Source organism: Bufo bufo, chromosome 9 (assembly GCF_905171765.1).
Source record: "Bufo bufo chromosome 9, aBufBuf1.1, whole genome shotgun sequence".
In the NCBI taxonomy this organism is placed as follows: Eukaryota; Metazoa; Chordata; class Amphibia; order Anura; family Bufonidae; genus Bufo; species Bufo bufo.
This window is the reverse complement of record NC_053397.1, coordinates 7,444,609-7,454,008: the sequence shown is the minus strand read 5'-3', so window position 1 is coordinate 7,454,008 and position 9,400 is coordinate 7,444,609. Positions and strand designations below refer to the sequence as shown.

Sequence of the window (9,400 nt, the reverse complement as noted above, 5' to 3'; positions counted from 1 at the left end):
CGCAGACAGAAGTAACTTTTTACCAATTCCGTAGTGAGACAATGGATGAGCTTGGAATCCTGGTTCAACTGACCTTTGCTAGGCTGCCGGCAGATGTACATTTCATCCATGAGGTGAAACATCTGGGGTACGTCCGGCCGGATCCTACGGGCTCACCATGGTCTTAAATGGGGGAGATGTGAGGGATGAGACTCCATCTTTGTGTCTGCAGCGGCCATTTTACATTGTATGACCTTTTTGAAGTTAATAGATTAGGGACTTTTCTTGCATGTCAAAATTTCTGCAGGGAGTAACACAGCCCCCACCTTTGCTATTCTCGATAGATGGAAACTGCTAGCTATGACACTTATTTCCTGTATTCTGAATTGTAGGTGTCTGCGGTTAATTGACATTTATATTTTCTGTTTCTGTAAGCCTATATATATTCAAATATGGTCATGACCTTCATGAGACGTGTGTGTGTGGCTTTCTTGTTTTGGTTTGGGTTTGAGCTGGATCCACCTTCCCCCCCCCCCCCCACCAAATCAGTATAAGATTATGTCCATTTTGCTTTGAATAAACAGAGACTTGTTTGATCACTGAGTGTCGGTCAATCAATGCTCCATGAGTACTCATGATTAAATGGGCAATAATTATTTGGAACTCAGCATAAATTAGAGTAAATGAATTTAACTTAAAAATTTTAATTTTATTTGTTTTGATTTAATTTCTGTGGAACACCTAAAAGTTAGGTGTTAAAAGGGTTCTCCCAGATTTTCATATTAATGGCACATCCTCAGGAGAGGTCATCAACATCAGATCAGTAGGGTCTGAATCCCTGCACCCTCGCCAATCAGCCGTCTAAGAGGGAACACCCCGGACTGGAGCAGAGTTCCAGCACCAACAACAGCTGAAGTACAACTGCGTTCAGCCAGGAAACCACAGAAGATATAAGCCAAGTGACCACACCTAGTCAGGGAGTTAACCCTTACAGCACCAGACAGAGGGAGGCTACAACTTAAAGGGAAGTGCACACACAAGCATACTAAACCACGTAACCACCGGCAACAGCATGCGTGGCAACCATGTCACGGCAATCGCCCAGAAGGCCGAGACACTGCCACTGCTTGCTCTCACAGCAACACGTTGCCGCGGGCAACCGCAAGTGTGGCAACAGTGTCACAGCATACACCATAGGCCGTGATATTACCAAGCTGTGCTTTGCATTGCAGCTCAGCCACATTTATTTGAAAGGGACTGAGCTGCGTCCCTGCCATGGCGCTCCGTGAGTGCTTAGGACTCTTCCTAGGTCATATGACGTCATGTTCATTGGTCACATGGCCTAGGCACAGCTCAATCCCATTCAAGTGAATGGGGTTGAGTTGTGATACCAAGCACAGCTGCTATCCAGTGTACGCCGCTGTACTTGGTAAGCTGTGCGGAGGCTACAGCACTCGCCTAAGCTCTGGTAAGTGCTACGGCTTCCAGCAGATCAGCAGGGGTGTTAGAAGTCGGACCCCCTGGCGATTTCATACTGATCACGTGAGCATTTATATGTAAGTCCCAGAGAAGGTACCACTATCTGTCCTGTCTGTCTTCAAATTTACAAAACTGCTATCTTTTCCAAATTTTCTGTCCTTTTTGAAGTTTTTTTTACCATTAACATTAAGAACAATTTGTCACGGAAAAACATTCTTGGATAAGTAGAAGCATTTCAAAGTTATTACCACATAAAGTGACACATGTCAGAATTGGAAAATTAGGCTTCCTGAGGAAGGAGAAAACTGGCTGTGTCTGGAAGTGGTTAAAAACTGTATGATTTTTTTTTTTCTGCTTAAAAACATGGACCAAAACATTTTCGCTTTTTGGTGCACACACACCACCTGGGGTCATGTGATCCTCATACTGTAAAGAACCCTTTCCTATACTAATTGATCAGGTACATTTCCTCCTCATGTACATGATGTCTCCGCTGTTATTGGAAGCAATATATCGTCTTACCCCTGGGGCGCTCCAAACTCTCACTCTATAACTATAGTGTAGACCTACAGTACACATGGATCAGCCAAAATGGACTCCAGGCAGAAGATCCTCATTAAAGAGCCCTATAAATAAATAAAACATTGACCCCCACACTGGAGTTTGTCGGGACTCTTGTCATCCTTTCTTGGCCTTCAACACTCTCTTTATTCAGGATATAAAATGACCAAAGACAGACAAACCATATGTACAACCTCTGCAGCCACACGCCTTCCACTAGGTAAGGGGCTCGCGACCACCTTCACAGCAGCTTCCTAAGATAATAAAAGTCAAGGCTCAAATTTACTGTAAAGACAAAATAAGAATGCTCTGGAGAGAGGGTCCAAACATACCATCATTCCTGTGCATGGAGGCCCCTGGAAATGACCAGTTAAAATGGTTTGTCCCACTGAGCCGGATCCATTGGTGAGCATTGGGGGGGGTCCCCACTTGGAGCTCGTGTCCAGACCTTCTTGTTTGGGATCCCCCACACCAACTGCCGCTGAAGGTTTTGACCCAGAAATCCTTTCCAATTGTGCACCTCTCAATCTTCCCCCCACTTCTTTTTCCCCCAACAGTAGATCTAGTCACTTTAAGGTTCACCAATTGCCACCCTCACCTCCTCCCACTACTGATCTGGAGTTAGACTCCATCATCACGCTCCATGATCTCTCCTTCACTCAGACTCCTATTCACATGTCCCCCAATCATTCTAGTTCTGAGGTTAGTCCGAAACCTATAAAGACACTCGACCTGACGTCCCAGGCAGGTCAGAGCTCCTCTTCTTCTTCTTTTTTATCCCTTCCTACGGTACTCACACCAACTATGATATACCCGATAATGAAAAGCTCGAATACGGTAACGATCACAAACTTTTTTCACCCCCTGGGGAAAAGATCAGTGAAAAGAAAAAATTTAGAAGAGGATGTAGGGGAGGCAAAAGTAAAAAGAAAATTTTGAAAACAGATAAAGAGAAATCAGATCATGAAATTAAAATTTTCAATTTGTCTTCCTATTTATTAAATGTGGAGGAAACATCACTTTTAGCAAGAGGCCTTTCCTTCTGTCCAACATCAAGCATAAAGGGTTTCGATCTTTTTTTAGACTTACATAAGTTTGTTAGAAAACTAACATTAAAAAGACATTTCAGTTTACTGGAGAGTCTAAATAAACCCAGTATTGAACATACCAATGAGACTTTATCTACTCCGGTAACAACAACACAATATGTCTCTACAAGTTTAAAACCCCCCTCAACCTTTTATCCGACCCACCACAAGGGGAATTTTATAGATACTTTTTATCATCTAGTGATGGACGATTTTCGATCCATCCATCAAAAACCCATTTTGAATCACAACCTCAATCCCAAAGAATCCAAGGCGATAAAAAGCCTATACGAAAATACCTCAATAGTAATCCGTAATGCCGACAAGGGTGGAGGCGTGGTCATCCAAAATAGAGATGACTACGTGAAAGAAGCTCTCCACATCTTGTCGGATACTGATTACTACCTTCCTCTAGACAAAGATCCGTCTGGGGAACATAGGGTTGCATTGAGGACCTTGATTGACTCAGCAAAACACATACTGAGTAAAAAAGAACAAGAATATATTCTCAAAACAGACTCAGTAATGGCACTTTTTTACCATCTACCCAAAATTCATAAGGATGTTCAGAATCCTCCAGGCCGCTCCATCATATCTGGGATATCCTCTTTGACTTGCAATCTGTCCCATTATGTGGACACCTTGCTACAGAAATATGTCATCCAATTACCTTCCTATTTGAAAGATTCCACCTCTTCAATAACTACACTCAAAGGAATCACATGGAAGGATACATATTCGTGGATAGCCCTTGATGTTGCGGCCCTATATTCAAATATTAATCATGAATTGGGAATAAAATGTGTTGATTCTTTTCTTGGTAAAGATTCTTCTGTACCTGTTGATCAGAAGTCGTTTATACTGAAATCCATTCATTTTATCCTGACACATAATACATTCTCTTTTGGTGAACAACTATACCTCCAGTGCAAAGGTACCGCAATGGGTACGCGTTTCGCGCCCAGTTTTGCCAACCTTTTCATGGGAGCATTTGAAGATCAATATATTCATAAGTCCACCCAGTGGTCGGATATTATTGTACTATATCGTCGTTTTATAGACGACCTGTTCTTCATATGGGATGGAGATTCTGATTCTATTAAGGATTTTATTCAATATTTAAATTCCTCGGATTGGGGTATTACTCTATCTGGGACTCATGACTGTTCAAGAATTGAATTCTTGGATTTAGAAATGGATGCTGATGGTGACAAAATTGTAACACGCACGTTTTTCAAAAAGGTTGACTGCAACAGTTACCTTGAGTACTCTAGCCTCCATTTTAAGAAATGGAAGACAAATATCCCCTTTAGTCAATTTAAGAGATTAAGGAGGAACTGTTCGCTAACTAGGGATTTCATCTCACAAAGTGAAATTATTCGTAAAAGGTTTCAGAATAAAGGTTACCCTCATGGAGTTATTGAGGCGGCTTATAATCGAGCTAAGGCTCCTACACAAGACAATTGCCTATTAGTTAGCCAGAAAGATCAGGCAAAGGATAATCAGCAAGATAATAAATGGGGTGCCAATTTTATCACTACCTACAGTAGCAATCACAAGGACGTGAGGAACATTCTTTCTAAATATTGGCATATCATCAAAAAAGACCCATATATAGGCAAATCTCTACCAAGCCATCCGCCCCTAACTTTCAGGAGAGCAAAAACCCTAAAAAATCTGTTAGCACCCAGCAAGCTACGTGAATCTCATCACAAAGCAACTGGGCTAAATATCAGTTCATTTATACCATCTAGACCAGCGGGTAGCACAAAATGCAGACAATCTAAATGTCTATGTTGCCTCTCTATACAAAATTCTACCTCTTTTCGTAGTAACACTACTGGGGAAATTTTTAATATCAAGCAATCAATGGACTGTGGGTCAAATAATGTGATCTACGTGCTGGAATGCCAATGTGGATTACAGTACGTGGGCCGCACCACACAGACGTTACGGAATAGGTTGAACAAACATCGTTCAAACACTAAGAAGAAATTTATGCAGCATAGTGTATCAAGACACATTACGGATAAACATCAGGGTCTTTTTTCAAGTATCTCTGTCATACCTATAGAGAAAATCTATGCCGATACCCGGAACATTACACAAACAATCAAAAGACGTGAAATGTTCTGGATTTATAAACGTAATAGCCTGAGTCCTCAGGGCTTAAATGAGGCATTTGAAATTAATCTATAAACTGATGATATCAATTCACTCACCATTGAAAATTTGAGAAATAGATCCTTCTCTCTATTAGATTCAGACCCTAATTATACAACTGTAGTTTTGAACTTTCTCTCTTTTTTTTCAAAAAAATCTTTGCTGATAGATTAACAAGTCTACAACAACATCACTAATATGACATATTTTGGTGGTGGCTGTTGATCATCAGGTACTTCGGGATGGTGGCGACATGCGTGTATTTTTACATACGCATACGCCCACTTACATCCCCTAGATCCTGCATTAATAATGGCAATATATTATTGGGTGGATTGGACAGTGTTCCACCCATATACATGTTCATTTTTAAGTTTTTTTTTTTTTATTCCAATTCTTTCTATCAGAAGGATTGTCTTATCTAGTTTTTTATACAAGTGGCTACCTTGCATCATTTATATATAAAATTATGCATTCCCCTCTTCTTTTATATATTTATATATATATATATTTATTTAATAATTTTAATGTTTCCCCTAAAAAACATTTTTTAAAGGTCATATTGTGCCACTTTGCATTTAATATTCTTTTTTTTCCCTAGGAATCTAATCATTGTACTTGTAGGGTACCATTGCATGTATATCCTTACATGTATATGACCTCTTCTATTATATGATCCCTCCCCCTCTTTTATTATACATTTGAACACTACTTTACATTTTGTAAACAATTTTACAAATGTTTTTGTTGTATCATAGTAGTCTTCAGGTGAGAGTGTCCCTTGTCATATAGAAGCGGCCCTCATAAGTTCTTACTGTATCATGCGATGTTAGATCGCATAAGTATAGGCCAGACGGCACTCTCACCATTGAAGCGTCTTTAAAGATAGGTAACGGCCCTCACGTGACCGGAATCTGCTCATGTGATCCGGGTCACGTGACGTCAGGCCGAATGATGTGGGTCAGCTTCCTCATAGAGGACGGCCTTTCTACCATTGAAACATCCTTGTAACTTAGCAATGGTTTTCACGTGATCCGCTCATGTGATACAGAAGCTCCACCCCTCACCAGGATTCGCCCATGTGATACAGGTCCTTTACTCCTAACAGCACTATATTATAGTCCGCTCACGTGACACAGAATCTCCACCCCTCACTAGGATTCGCCCATGTGATACAGGTCCTTTACTCCTAACAGCACTATATTATAGTCCGCTCACGTGACACAGAATCTCCACCCCTCACCAGGATTCGCCCATGTGATACAGGTCCTGTACTCCTAATAGGACTATATCACAGTCCTGTGCGCCCAGAAACCTTTGCGATGTGTCTTGTGATGTGCTTCTAATTACACACCTCATAGGGTCGGCCCCCATATGGGCGTATTGTTTTGAGATTCATTATAAAACTGACTGTTGTCATTACGATTTTTCTATTCTGTACAATATAAATATGTTTAGAATGTGCACATCGGCGGTCTATTATGAGAACCTGCTGATGTGCACATTTTATATGCCATTGTTCATTTAAACAACACCCAAAACTCCTCCCTTATGACCTTGTGACCCCTTTAAGGCGGTATGTTTGTAAGTATAAATATGTGTAGCTATGTGCTGTTACCCTTGTGCAGCTTTTTTTGTACCTGATGAAGGGGAGTGATTCCCCGAAACGCGTTGTATCGCTGCAATAAAAGATTCCTTCTTGATCCTGGTGACTGGCTGACGGTAATTTGCGCCGTGGGAAGTGGTTTGTTCTTTTGCATCATTCCTGTGCATGGAGGCCCCTGGAAATGACCAGTTAAAATTAAACTGTAAAATCCTACACTATTGTAACGGTTGCGTACACACACACAGGGGGGAGGATAGTGACCACTGCGCTCCACCCTTACCCCTGGCCCTGCCTACTTGCCTCATGAGTCCTGATGACAGGGGACAACTGGACGGCAGTCCCTAACTTAGTATACTTGCGGGAAGGACAGACAAGACAAATAACGGATAGTGAACGGACGGGGTCAAAACCAAGAGGACAACGCAGTACAGAGGGATAAGCAAAGAAAGGTCAGGAGAAGCTGGGTCATAAATACCAGGAGAGTTGAGAAGTACCAAAGGAGTCCGCAAAGAATAGTCAGGTGGAAGCCGAGGTCAATATACCAGGAAGGATGCGCAGTACAGGAGGAGCAGGCAAAGGATCGTCAGGGAACAGGATCAGGTAAGTACACAGGTATCCAACAACTGCCAGGAACCTAAATTAACAGGCAACCTGTGGCCAGCAGGCTGCCTGTATTTATAGTGGGGAGTGAGGGTCATGTGACGTGGCCAGCGTCACATGACCGACAGACCGACCAGTTGAGCACCGAGTGATCAGCTCGGTGCTCAAGGCAGATCTAGGAGCAGGGAGCCTCCCAGCTAGCAAAGCCGCCCTGGGAATGAGGTCAAACACAGATCCTCGCTCCTGAAGCTAAGCAGCAGGTCTGCGGCTGATGGAAGACCGAGTGTGCCATCGGCACCCCGTTACAACTATAGACAATAAGGGGAAGGTCACAACTTTTAACTTTGGGCCTCACTTCTTCCTGGCCCCAACACTATATTGCTCTGCATATGACATGACTCACTGTATTTGCCAGAGACCTGAGTTTTGTGGATATTCACTAGTTAATAGAAACACACAGAAATCCTCCACTATAAACAACCATGAAATTGAGCGTCCTGAGACCCGATTACATTATTCCTGAATGTGCAGAGCAGAGGTCTGGGCTTCTGTGGCTTCAGCTCCTGGGAGAACCAATGACTTTAAAATGAATGACGCCATTAGCTGTTAGCATCAGATATTTTATGTCTGAGCTGAGATGTTAACTTGTTGGGTTCATATATTCCATCAAATCCTCCTAATGTTTCATTGTTGTCATAATTTTTATTGATTTTGAAAAAAAATGTAATAAAAAAAATATGAAAACATGAAAAACCAAACAACAATCTCCAGCGTTCTTCTCATGAGTCTATCAGATAATCAGAAGACCATCTATGCCCTCTTCATTGTTTTCCTCCTCATCTATCTGATGACTGTTTTGACCAACTTTATTATCCTCCTTCTAGTTCTTACTTGTGCTCATCTTCACACACCCATGTATTTCTTTCTTGGAAACTTGGCGTTCTTGGACATGTCCTACTCATCGGTCACTGCTCCAAAGATGCTCCCTCACCTCACCACCCATCATTGATCCATCTCCTTCCCAGACTGCATAGCACAAATGTTCTTTGTCATCTATTTCGGGTGTTGTGAGGTTTACTTGTTGTCCTCCATGTCCTATGACCGGTATGTAGCCATCTGCCGTCCTCTCCACTACTCTCAGATCATGTCTTGGAGCACCTGTACTCAGATGGTGTCTTTGGTTTGGTCTTCTGGTCTCCTCATGCCCACCATTTGTACTTTATGTTTAAGAAGGTTGACATTCTGTGGTCCCAACATCATCCACAATTTCTTTTGTGATCTGCCTCATTTGCTCCAGATTTCTTGTACTGATACTTCCATCAATGTTCTAGTTTTAACAGTTGTTGGGGGTCTTCTGAGTGTCACAACCTTTGTTGCCACATTTTACCCGTATGTCAGAATTTTTAGCACAGTCTTTAAAATTCGCACCAGTGATGGAAGACGTAAAGCTTTCTCCACCTGTACGTCTCATCTGACTGTGGTTTTTATATTTTATGCGTCAGCAAATTTTATCTACCTTGTTCCTAACTCAAGCAATCTTTCTGCATTGAACCAAGTAGCCACTGTCATATACACACTAATCACCCCCTTACTTAACCCCTTAATCTACAGCCTAAGGAACAAAGACCTGAAGGTCGCACTGAAGAGAACGTTACATACAGATGGTACAAGAAGACGCACATGACCTCAGCCCAGGACTTATTATAGACTTGTGCATAGACAAGAAAACCTTGTAGCAACTTTTCCTAAATTTACAAAATTGAATTATGATTATCGTTACAATTGATCCTCAGGTAGTTACACCTATACCTAACAGGAATACTCAGTCTTACTAATATAGTCAATAACACAATGAGTAATACTCAATTCCTTTTAAAATAATCAAAATTTTATTGAACATTATTAAAATACTGATTACTTCATA

At 41.6% G+C, this 9,400-nt stretch overlaps 1 pseudogene; it reads left to right on the top strand.

Moving 5' to 3' along the window:
• The first annotated feature begins 8,221 nt into the window (after nt 1-8,221).
• LOC120979369 lies at nt 8,222-9,160 on the top strand (annotated as a pseudogene).
• The last annotated feature ends 240 nt before the right edge of the window (nt 9,161-9,400 follow it).